The following is a 13,389-nucleotide window of genomic DNA, read 5'->3' on the forward strand; positions in this document are numbered from 1 at the left end:
GCATCCAGAGGATTTTACGCAGCCATCGTAGAATGGTGAAACAGGTGGCTGTGACTCTGTTGACCTAATCTTTCATGGATAGTCCCCTGTCAATAATTACACCCAGGTTGCGCACTTGTTCAGATGGAGTTGGAAGGGGACCCATGGTAGTGGGCCAGTGACTCAGGTTCCAGAGATCAGGTTTGTTGCCAAAAATCAGGACCTCCGTCTTTCCGCCGTTTAACTTGAGTAAGTTGTTGCTCATCCATTTAGATATTTTGCTGAGTCCAGTTTGCAACGGGGAGGGAGTTGTGGGTCGAATTTGAGACAGTGAGAAAACAATTTGTGAGTCATCGGCATAAGAATAAAGATTGAATCCAGAACTTTGTGCAGCATAAGCCAAAGGTGTGACATATAAATTAAAAAGAAGAGGGCTAAGGATAGACCCTTGGGGTACCCCATGGGGGGAGGGGTAACTCTTAGAAGACGATGACTTGGAGAAAATTTGAAAAGTGCGGTCAGACAGGAAGGATGCGAGCCAGTCCAATGCTTTGTTTCCAATACCAATGGCCGCAAGGGATTTGAGAAGGATACTGTGTAACACAGTATCAAAAGCTGCGCTGAGATCGAGTAAGATCAGCGCAACTGTTTCTCCTCGATCCAAGAGCAGACGCAGGTTGTCCGTAACGCCCAGTAGGGTCGTCTCTGTAGAGAAACCGGGGCGAAATCCCGATTGGGAAGGATGTAACAGGTTATTGTCAATTACAAATTTTGAAAGATGGGCATGGATGTGACGTTCCAAGATTTTTGAAAATGCCGGTAGTAAAGAAATAGGGCGGTAATTGGCGGATATTTTGGGATCGGCTAGTGGCTTCTTCAAAAGCGGGGTGACCATGGCATGTTTCCAACAGCTAGGAACGATAGCAGTATCCAGTGAGTTGTTTAGCATTTTGCAGATAGTGGCTAAATGCGAAGAGTTAAGAGAGCGTAAAATTGGGGCGGGCAAAGGGTCCAGCGGGGATCCTGACTTGATTTTGCTCAATGTTTCTGAAAGAGTTATCGGACAGAGATCAGGCCAAGCTAGCAGTAGAGGTGAAGGTGACCCAGAGGAGTTCATGGACACGTTACTGGTCTGAGGGGAAATAGGGGGAACTTGGGTTTTGCTTTGAGCGAGAATGTCCTGATGTATGTTTGTAATTTTAGAAATAAAGTACTGGGCAAGCTCATCGCATTTCGTGTTGGACAATTGGGGAGGTGTTGCCGTGGTCTGTGAACCAGCGAGCTCTTTCACCACGTTAAATAGAGTTTTTGATTTATTTATTGCTTCGTTTATGGATTTGTTGACGTGGATGGCTCTGGTTGTAGCACACACCTTATGATAGCATTTCAGCTCAGTTTTATAAGCGGTACCCGATGTAAGTGAGTAGTCTTTCCTCCATAAGCGTTCTAATTTCTTGCACTTTGATTTGTGCAGACGGAGCGTCTCATTGTACCAAGGCGCGGGGGCTTTGTGAATAATACCTTTCTTGTGGGTAGTGGGAAGACCGGTATTTAAGGCTTCCGAGAGCCAGTCATTAGCAGCACTGGCTAACCCATCCATATCATTGGACGCAAATATATTTTCTGGCTTAAGATCAGATAGAGTTTTATTGAAAGCAGCAAGGTCGAATTTTTTCCACTCTCTTTTCTGTGAGTAGGGATCAGGTTTGTAAGTGGGTGTGTTCACATAGTTTGTGACAGTAAATTTGATTAGGAAATGATCAGACCAGATGATTGGCACCGCCGCGGAACACTTTACATGGATACTGTTAGAGAAAATTGGGTCTGAGAGGTGACCGCCTATATGAGTGGAGCCCTTGTTGGATAAGCTGAGGTTCATGGAAGCAAGGTCTGCAATAAGATTGCAGGCCAAGTTGTCATTTTGATCGTCCAGATGAACGTTCAGATCGCCAATGACGAAGAAGTTGCTAAATGTAGATAAGGCCGAAGCTATGAGTTCAGAGAGCTGTAACTGCCAGGCGTTGCCAAGACCTGGAGGGCGATACACTAGTAGACCTGAAAGAGTGATTTTGGGTTGGAGAGCCAGCTTAAAAAACGCTGCCTCACAGCCATATAACGGGACAGGATCCAGATGGCATGTGTAGGTATTTTTAATAATTATTGCTATACCGCCCCCAATTTTCTTGGGGCGATCATGTCTAACAATCGCATATTGAGCAGGAAGAGCTTCTGCAATATCTGGTCCGGAACTATCACGGAGACACGTCTCTGTAATGAAGAGTGCGTCAGGAGATTCATCCGTGAGGAGATCGAAAATCTCACGTTTGTGTTTGGGTAGGGAGCGGCAATTCAAGCTGAGAAGGATGTAGCTTGAAGGAGAGTGGATTACTGCTCGAGAAGATAGACTACGACAACGTTGTGGGGTCTCCAGATGGAATTGATCTAACATATTAAAAGTAGCTGTTGGATGGTTCAATTTAGAATTGAGAGCGAGAATCTGATCAGCATCATAGCACAAACGCGGGCATACCGTTTGACCAGGGGGTATGGCCCCTGGGCCCGGAAGGGCACGGACAGGCGCAGACGGGCTTCCCTTAGGCGCGCCTGCTGTGCCCGTCCGCTGCGCGTACGGGGAAAGCACATTTTTATAGGATGGAAAGTAAGGGGGGGTGTGGCCTGTTGGAGGGGGGCGTGGCCAGCAGCCTCTGGAGAATGGCGGCGTTGATGTTGTGGCACCGCTGCAGCTATACGATCAGTTGCGCGGGAAATGCCAAGACCTCATGTGCAAGTGCCCAGGAGTTGGAGGTGAGTGAATAAAATAACAATCAGTTATCGCACTTTAAAATACAAATTTCGCTATCTCCCGGCTTCTGCCTCAGGAGTTCTATCTGCCTCTGCTTTAGTTCTGGTACCAGTCTTATTTACAGTGGGGGTGATCTGATCAATTGAAATCAATTGCTGTTGGTTCCTGAAAACTATGATTGCTCCTTGATGACTCGCTAAGTGCAAATTCCATGTCTTCAGATGAGATTTTACTCCACCCTCTATATGAAATGGGTTTCCACTGCATCTGTTCTATATCCTTCTGCAGAGTTATTTTAAAGGTTACTACTTGCTGATCTTTCCAACGTAATGGGAGAAAATGTTCCCATCGCCATAGCTGAGTAATTGACAAAAACACCATCTAATATATGGCCTGCTATATGAGTGGAGGAGTTAATCAATTGAGAGAATCCAAAATCCTTCTTGAGGTGTAAGAACAGAGCAAAATCATAGCGCACTGTATCTTCCAAATAGAAGTTAAAATTGCCCCAAATAGTAAAAATTGGGTTGGCAATATAGGGATCCAATGCTTGGTTCCAAGTCTCAATAAACTGAATACGAGAGCTGGCGGGGGGGGGGGGGGGAGGGGGGAGGGGTGGGGGGAGCAGGCAGTAGACTAAAAGCCCTGAGAAAGTGGATTTATGATTAGCTTTGATTCTAATTTGCGCCACCTCATGGGTGTCAAGTGGAATCAAGCTTATAGGCTCTAAAGTACATTTATTCTTATTTTTAGATCCTCCTCCTGTACAAAGGGGATGATCAAGCTGGGCAATGCGTAGTCTGGAGGGGTGGCTGCTACTAAACAATGTCCTGAATCTTCCTTCGCCCAGATCTCACCAACAAACAAACAATCTAATTCCTGTGTTAGGATCAGCTCACCAATATCCATATTATGTTTGATCATGGAGCGGACATTGATCAAAGCGCCAGAATTTTTCCGGAGTACAAGGATGTCCTGAACATGAGTACCCCCACCATTTCAGCTTTCTTTGCTGTTTATCATATGAGCTCCAGAGACCAACGTAAGCATGGGATGCCAATTACAATGTCTATAGCAGTCCATGGAAGTATTAACTGGGGTTAAGGTGTCACTCCCCCTTTCAGCTTTGAAACACCAGTTCATAAGATCTGATTGAGAATATGGATAGCGCTTACCCTCCAAATGCGAACGGGCAGCATGCCTGGCCCCTGGCGCTGTCTAGGTGCTGACGGGCTTGCCATTGGCATGCTTTTGGTGCACCTGCAGTGCGTCTGTGCTTCAGCTCGCTTTTTATCCCCAGTGAGACACATGAAGTCAGCGCTTGGTGTAAATCTCAGAGTAGTAGTCATAGGTGTTCTGATTCACAATCGCTCAACCTTTGTCAGCCGATTTGATCACAATATTTTGATTGTCTTTGAGGGAATTAAGTGCTTCACGTTCTGTTTTTGAGATATTGTAGCTGATGTACTATTTGTTGGAGCATGCATTCATGACGTCTCACAGCACAACATTTTCGTATGCCAGTATCTTGTGAGATATAAACTGTATTGGCGGTGTGAAAGTTAAAGGGCACCCTTAAGCCTGTGTTAGAGAGGGATGGATGTGAGGATGATTTGTTAAAATAGTACCTTAGCCTGCTTTGCCCAAAAAATCAGTGTAGTTCCATTTTCATATTAAAGAGGTTAGTTAAAGACGTTTCAACAAAAGAGAGTCCTTTACTCATTATCTTTTGCTTATCCCTTGAGAGCTCATGGTTAGATGAATTAATGATGGGGTTGATTTAATTCATTCCCACCGTGGTAATACCGACTCTTGGTCTGAATTTCCATGTGACTCTCCGGTGGGAAGCGGACCTGTTTCTGTCCCCTGGTTCTACCTCCACCCCAGTCTTGTCCTCTCTGTTGGCCTTGGTTCCAAGTGTTGCCTCTGCCTCTGGGTAATCGCTACTGGCTGTCCCCTAAAAAAGTTGGGACCTGTGGTGGTGCCTGTTATCTGTTTTCTTGGTTGTAGTAGCCTGAGCTTGTGCATGGTTGTTCCATGTCACTGCCTGCACTGTTGGAGCCAGATTAATCTAAGATGGTAGTGAATCTTCTTTAGCCTCTGAACCTGCCTCTGCCTCTGTTGGAATAACGGCCCTGAGTATCTTGATTATAATTGTCCTCCTGTAAGTATGGGTAAGTGTTTTTTTTATTGTAGAATCTTATATCCTTTTAAAATTGCGTGCCTGTGTGTTAGTGTTGAAGTCGCGCATGTTTTTTTCTAAACGCTCAACGGTCTCTTTAGCGTTGGTCAGTGCTGGGTCTTCGGCGATCTCATGTTTGAGGTCAGCAATTTCCTTCATTAGCTTATCTACTTGTTCTATGGCTGTTTCCACTCCCAAGACCATCCAATGGTGGGAACAGTTGTTCGCCACAAAACTAAAATGCATCGGAATGATATTGGCCTGTAGATATTTCGTTAGCAGATGGCCATGGAGTCTAGTGTGTAACAGTTTCTTTTCCAATCTTTCCAACCTACGGACCTTGTCATTTAATGTGAAATCAATGGTGAAGTTTGTGGAGGATAAGAAACTAGTGCCTGCTTGTCCCTGAATGAGTCTATTTATGTGATCTTCAGTGTATGATATTGTCTCGTTTTCTGACATTATGAAACAATTAATTTCCACATGTTACCCTCGCAGGTAAGGACCTGCTCAGACAGATTGTTACACAACAATGGGGTAAACCAATGATCCGCCAAACCTGGATCATGTGGATTCATTGTTCCTCCCACTAGCAATTAATTTACTGTAACTCTTTCCTGTCATGTGGTTGTCTTCAGTCATACATAAATATAACTGATGGTTAAACAGGTTTTTTGTATATTAAATTTAAATATTGTGAATTTCTGATCTTCACCCTCTTAAATCTTCACATGAGCACTCCTTTGAGCACTTTTTACTTTCACCTAATCTTCGAGCACCTTTTGGCAATTGTACAAATTCATTTCATTTTGCAGAGCATGATATAAACTTAGCAAAACATTTCAGACCAATTTGAATAACGTGTTTATTTTGGGTGATGTGATTGTTATAAATATTTTCCTTCCGCTTCGACCAATTTTTATGTACCATATTTAAGTCAAGAGCAATATTTACTAGGCTGTTAAAAGGCAGGGAGCCAATAGTATCCTCTAAAATGATAAACTTTTAAGAGTGCAGAATGGTCTTTTTGACGCAATCGATCTGCTGTAAACATTGAAAAAGTAGTAAGAAGGGCCACCTCTAGCGAGTGACAACCCCAAAATATCTAGGGAGTTTAGATCACACTTGTGACAGTACAAGCTAGCATATTTTTAATCTATACAATGAAATCACCGGCAGACCACCCCCTACCCTGAGAGACAGTTGGACAATAAAGGTTGTAAACCCCGATCTGTACACTGGGTCAACACTCCAGGATTCCTGGAACATGCAAAGGTAACATTTGTTGATGAAAACCCCCAGTCTGGATCAGCTGAATTAGAACTAAGGTCAGCAATGTTCCATGACTAGGTGTTCCCGATCTCTGTTTGGTTGCTTGGAATAGAAAATGATGTAGATGGATCCCCCAGGGGGATTGGCTGTCATACCTCAGGTACATCTGTGCCCCTGGGCTTAGAATGAGACCTTTCAATCCCCGCTGAGCTACTTGAGGCATTCAATATCAGGCAGATGTTGGCTGATGCTGGTGTTGGAAAACACAACTCAAGGGCAATCAGGTTGTCTGCTAGACTAGGGGACCCTAAAACTAACTCAACTATATCTGATCTGTCCAATAAAGATAGAATACGCTTTTCTCTGACAATGTCCTGGCGGATGACAAATAAACATTTCCTCCCAGTGAGAAGCCAATGAATGTCTTTGTCGATTACTGAGTCTTGCTTTTCTCTGACCCCTTCAGGAAATCTTCAGGAATTGAGCATAAAGATGGTGCTTCGCTTCTCCAAATTGCGTGCCCATTGGTAACACAGTGAGGACGGAGGGTCCTTGGCGCCCAACTAGAGACTCATTCATTAGCCCAGGTCCAGTACTTAGTATGGAGCAGGGGACAACCAGCCTTGTGATGCCAGGTGCCTGACTCAAATGAAGTTGAGGAGCTGGAGGAAGAAAAGTGTAGTAAAGGCTCTCTAGCATATCCGGGCCTTCCCTCCTCTGCCTCAGCCACTAGGAGGTGATGGAGGAATGTGAGGCTGGGGAAATACAGACAGACTAACTCTAATGGAGCTGTGCTGTGGTTTTCATAGGGTCGGTATCCAGAAAGTTCTTACCCGATAAAGGGGGATCTCCCACAGAAAGATGACAGAGTGCAAACAAGATGGTTTATTGTGAACCAATTAATGATGTAATCTGTACCTTCAAGACCCTTCACCTCCAGTTTAAGCTCTCCCACGGACTTGAGCAAAGTTGGACCACCCTTATCAAAGAACCTATTTGGCTGTCCTTGAGTCCTGTATCAGGCGTGGCAGGCAGCTCAGCGACATCTGCATGCCCATGACTTGCGGGGGGGGGGGGGGGCACACCTACTGCTGCAAGGAACATTGAAAGTGGTAAGGGGGTGAAGCGGAGAAGACTCAGGGGCTGGAACGATGGCCACAGGGTTCATCACAACGCAGCCATTCATTTTACTCAGGGAGTCACAAGGCTGAAGCCGAGATGTGTTAGACTTTTGTCCATGTGTTTTTGCAAAAATACCAGCAACAGGTTTGTCAGGCCCCTTGGCACCACAGAGTGGTGACGCATTCAAGGAAAGTGCACAGTTAACAGCAGAAGAATGTTTGGGGTGTAGCATGGTTTCCACCTCCTCAATCAGATTGTCTGTCTCTACTCTAGGATGTTAGCAACTTCAGGGGTAGACTTTTTCTTGGATGTAGATTCCCTGGTGGATGTTTCTAATAATTTTCTTTTACCCATATTAGAACACAACTAACAGAATGGGAGATGTCTGGAAGAGATTACCCACCTTCTTGTTACAGCTTCAAAGTAATTAAAGAACAACAAATCGTACCTGGGGAGAAAAAAAGGTATAAGCAGGAGTGGGAATGTGGCGAGTAATTAAGGTGAGGGGGCTCTTCGAAGCATTCTACCCATCGCTTTTGCGTTGCTTTACGTAAACTGCTTTCATTTAATGGACTTACTTCACTTAGGCATGTTTACTCTAATAGACCTCTCTATAATCTAAATCTAATTACACTGCTCATGTATTGTCTGTACGGTCCATGTCCTCTGCCCTACAGAGCTGCAGCTTTATTGGAAAATTGTGATAGCCAATTGTTGGAGACTGCTTCCATGCATCCGGTTGAGTGGTGTGATGTAGATGGATCTGATGGTGGTAGGTTCAGGATGGCTTGCAAGTTTTACACTATAAAGATAACACTAGCATATTTCTACCTATTGGGGAAACATTATACACATTCCACAAACATTCTATATCTATCTGACTTACAATCGATTCTTTTATTCTTACAAACATTTGTTTATTGACATTTCTATTGTATACACATATGCAGACAGGATATTGACATTGCAAGAATTACAGGGCATGTTGATTTTGTGTATATTTTGGCATCACCCTGGTAACTTATATTTCCCAGACATTATCCCCCTGCAATATTCAATCCTACTGTCCATTTGCTGTCTCATGTTCGAGTATATCTGGTGGGGGAAGTCATGGCTTGCGTCTTCCAGGGAGCATACTCCCGTCTAAAATATTTTGTGCACTAACATTTGTATAATAGGAGTACAAGAAGAGGAAAAGGAAAACTAAAACAAGTGTGAACTCTAAAACGCAAAACTTGTCTCTGCAGGTGGGCATTGCGAGATGACTATGTATGAAGGGTCTAAATGGGTGTCTATTACTCCAGTGGGGTGTAAATTAGGGATTTGCGGTGGGTAATGGAACCTATGTGAAGGGTGGGACAATAGCACTAAAGCGCTGTGCAGTTCTATACTGGGTGGGCTGTATTTTCTATTCTCCTACGTATCCATGGATGCTCTTTTGGGAATTTCCACCTCCTTAGCCCCCTCATCTTCACTACTCACCTGTATTGGCAACTCCCAGGTACATACCAATTCTTTCCATCTATTGGCTATGAGACAATGCCTTAGACTCCTCTTCTCTTCTCTGGCTAGTATCCAGCCCACAGCCTCAGCCCAATTAGTGACATACCATTTCCAAGTGTGCATCTGTGGCCCTGTATTGGATTTCCAGGCCATTGCTACCGTCGCTTAGCCAGGGCCATGCCAAATCTATGAATGTATTCCCTACTTTTCGTTTTGGTGGGTGGGGGAATAAACCCAACAAGCACACTTCGATGGAGCTGTCTATTGCTCTCTCCAGTGTGCCCCCTATCCGCATAGCCACCTCATTCCATAACAGGCACATTACCACACAGCTACAGACCATGTGTATCAAATCTGCGTCCTGGTGGGTGCACCTCAGGAAATTGCGCATCTCTCCCCCATGTATAATCTGAAGTCTATGTGAGGTCATGTAAGTCATATGGACATTGTTGAATTGTATGTATTTCAGTCTGGTACTGCGGGATATCTTCTTGGGCATTGCCAGTACCTTGCCCGATCAGTGAGTTCCCTATTTAAGGCTTGTTCCCAATGTTTTCTAATCTTAGGCATTTGCCTCTGTCAGTGCTATGTAAAACCATTTTACCTGATGACCGGCTGTGCCCAGGGTGAATAATACTTGCAGTAAAGTATGTGTCGCTGGCTCCTCCTGACCTTTGCCCCACAGCGTTCCGAAAGTACATGTCAAGGCTTCATACTGTATGAACTGGCCCACTTGGGGATCATCATTTTCTACAAGGTCCTCAAAAGGTATCAGGGCCTTCTCCAGGTAACAGTCTACTACTGTCTCCAAGCCTATCTCCGTCCAGGCTAGCAGTTAGGCAAGCATAAATATCAAACATGGAACTCTTGGGCAGGCCAACCAGTGGTAGTACCGGTGTATATCGAGGGGTCTCTGCCATTTTGGACATACATAGTTTCCAACATTGTAAAGCAGTGGTCTGCAACTGAGATTGGTAGGGGGTCACCACCCTGTGATCAAGCACTTTAGCCAATAAATGGGTGGGGCGAACAATGAATTCAGACAAGAATGTCCCCTCTATGTTCACTCCCTTACCATTACACCACCAATTGCAACTGGGAGGCTAGTTGGTAAAATTCAAAGTTTGATTACCCCAGATCCCCTTCCTGCATAGGGCGCTGTAACGCTTTCAGCAGGACTCTCCTCTGCCCATCTCCCCAGACTAGGTCTCTCACTAGGGAGTTCACTTGGCCAAACCCTTTCCTCAGCATCACAAACAGGAGAATATGACTGGCAGTCTCAGAGAGCTCAGGAATGAAACACAAGATTTAAGGGATCTGAGCTCTCTGTCAAGATTGCCCTCTTGTAAGTTATCTAGGGAGTGGTAAAAATGAATACCCAGGTAGTTGAACGTGGTCTGGGCCCAGCTGAGGTCATCTGGCAAAGCTGGGGGTCTCGGCGGGGTCTTGACATGGGGAACAGGTAGGCTGTATCGAAGGCCTTCTCCAGGTCTATTGATAAAATTGCTCAGAAGTGTAGAAAAAAGTCTAGAGATCCTGGTCCTGGATGGAATTTCCTGCTTTTATGAGTAAATGACGGAGGAACTTCGCTCGAGGCCCTTAACCTTTCCAGCCTCGTGTTTGCTGAGTATATGATAAGGGTTAGAGCATTTGCTCCTCCTTAGAAGATGTGGACGATTTCGGTCATGAGAATAATTCCTTTACATAAAGAGAGATGATGGTCGTGTCTTGTTTTTAGATGGAGTTACTTGATTGTCATCAACATCTTTGTAATTCCAGAGGTCATGTTTCTACTCCTCTGGGAGCGCAACAGCCGACACGTGTTTTGCCATTCATGGTCAATTGGACCAGGGCTTTCTCAAGGCAGCAAAAAAAGATGTACTGTCACAATGTAAATAGAGAGGTAATATAAAACCCAGATATAATTCACCAAATAGTGCACTGTGTGAAATATTTATAGGTGCCTCTAGGAGAAAGGTGGATTAAATTTTTTTTAAATTATTTTTTATTTAATCCTTGAGCTAGGTAGTCCAAAAGAACTGCCTATATTAGTGAAGTGGCTATGTTCTATAGAGCCAAAAACCTGAGAAAGGATGAATCATGAGGACATTGAGGACAGATAGCATCTATAAAAAGCAAAGCCGGGGCCGTCCCTCTAGGCAACGATAGTCAATATGTGGTTTGTCTGAGGCACGTAATGCCAGTTGTTCTTTTAGAGTGCCTATCCTAATGATGGTGCTTGCAGAAGAATGACTCCATAATGTTATTATCTATCAACCGAGTGCCACTCTAGGGAGTGCTCGTAGCCGTATTGGATAAGGCAATGCAATGTGTAAAATATCAGGCAAATGAATAACATAGAGGATCTGGCAATTCTAGATAGCAGTGATATTTGGAGGACAATTTGAACTTGGGCAGATAGACAGTTGGCATTTAAAAATCAGAGAGCAAAAGAAAAACTGGGTAGTGCAGACAAACCACATACTGACTATCGTTGCCTAGAGGGACGGCCCCGGCTTTGCTTTTTATAGATGCTATCTGTCCTCAACTATCGTTTGCTAAGAAACATGTTACAATGGAATGTGAATGCTCTTTTTCTCCTTTTTTGTTCCTTTGTTTTGATAATTTTTCTTCTTTTTATCTAACCCCTTCTTACTTTTCCTCAGATTTCAGCTGTTAATGAATTCTATTTGAAGGCCGATGGATTGTATTTTAAACCACCTCTCTAATGATCTGTGAACTATTCTACTGGGAATACCAGAAATGTAAAATCAGCTACTAATTCATGTCCTACAATTCTAATAAGCATATGCATGATTGACCAATAATAAGTACTAATGTTTGCCAGTACCCCCCTTATTAACAGCATGAAACACAACTTAGGAGCATACTTAACTATTAGACTAAGTATGAAAAAGCTTCTGACATGTTACAATGAATAAAAACAAACACGACAGTGGAATCGTCACTGCCAGTATCCTATACTGTTCCTAATCACTCTACTACTACCTTTTTAACTTGTTCATGATTCATCCTTTCCCTGGTTTTTGGCTCTATAAAACATAGCCACTTCGCTAATATAGGCAGTCCTTTTGGATACCTAGCTCACGGATTAAATAAAAAATAATTAAACAATTTTAAACCACCTTTCTCCTAAAGGGACCTATATATATTTCGCACTGTGCGCTATTTGGTGACTCATATCTGGGTTTTATATTACCTCTCTATTTACATTGTGACATTGCATCTTTTTTCACAGCCTTGAGAAAGCCCTGATCCAATTGATCACGAAGGGAGAAACACATGTCGGCTGTTGCACTCCCAGAGCAGTGAAAACATGACCTCTGGAACTACAAAGATGTTGATGACAAGAAAGTAACTCCATCTAAAATCAACACACGACCATCATCTCTCTTTATGTAAAGGAATTATTCTCATGAGTGGAAACGTCTACATCTTTTAAGGAGGAGCAAATGTTCAAACCCTTATCATATTGATAAAATCACTGCCTTTGTGAGTACTCTTTCCTCGGAATGATACAGCACAGAATAGAGTCTCCTCAAGTTAAATGAGGTGTTCTGGGGCAGAAATAACCCATTCTGGTTCATGTGGATCAGTGTACCATATGGGGGAGCAGCCTGAGCGCCAAGACCTTGCTTAGGATAATAAAATCCATGTTAAGCATGGATAAAAGCACGTTATCTGCTACGCGGGCTCCCGAGAACTTCGTTTTGGGGAGTGGGATCACTATCGCACTTTACATTGATTCAGGGAGTCGTCCCAGTCTTAAGGATTCAGCATAGAGGGTCACTAGGCGAGGCGCCAACTTAGAGACAACAGCTGAATAAAATTTGGCAGGGAGCTCGCCTGGCCCCGGCGTCTTCCCCATGGCCATTGTAGCCATGGTCTGGCAGACCTCCAGTAGTGTCACTGGGCCACCCAATAGCTCTGTCCAATGTTACTAGCTGCTGGGGTGCTAGGAAGTCCCTGATGGTCTCCTGTGCAACTGGAGATGGGGCTGTATATAGCGCCTCGTAATAATCTCAGAACAGAGCATTTATTGCTCCAGGTTCATAAATGGACATGCCTTCCTCAGTACTAACATGTGTAATCTAGCTTCCTCGAAGCTCCAGTTTGATCAGCCATGCTAGTAGGTGGCCAGATTTCCCTTCTTTTTCCTGGACCCTAGAGAGGTAATTTTTGTAGTCATATCTGCGTAGGTGTTCCAGCGCCTCGTTATATAAGGTCTTTGTGTCTAGAAGGTTTTCTGATACCCCAGCATCTGTACCCTGGGCATTATCTAATGTATGCAATCATTCCTCAGTCGTGTCTAGCTCCCTGCTGGGCACTCTCCATACTCCAACTGACTGACCAGGCAGTGACCCCCGACCACCATCTTAAAGGCCTCCCATTCCACCAACATTGTGGAAGCTGAATGAGTGTTAGTGGGGGAAAAAGGCCTCGATAAAAGAGTCTAGGGATTCTGTAAAAGGGGGCATCCTCCCACATTACAGGATTAAACCTCCAT

The sequence above is a fragment of the Triturus cristatus genome, chromosome 7, assembly GCF_964204655.1.
Source record: "Triturus cristatus chromosome 7, aTriCri1.1, whole genome shotgun sequence".
In the NCBI taxonomy this organism is placed as follows: Eukaryota; Metazoa; Chordata; class Amphibia; order Caudata; family Salamandridae; genus Triturus; species Triturus cristatus.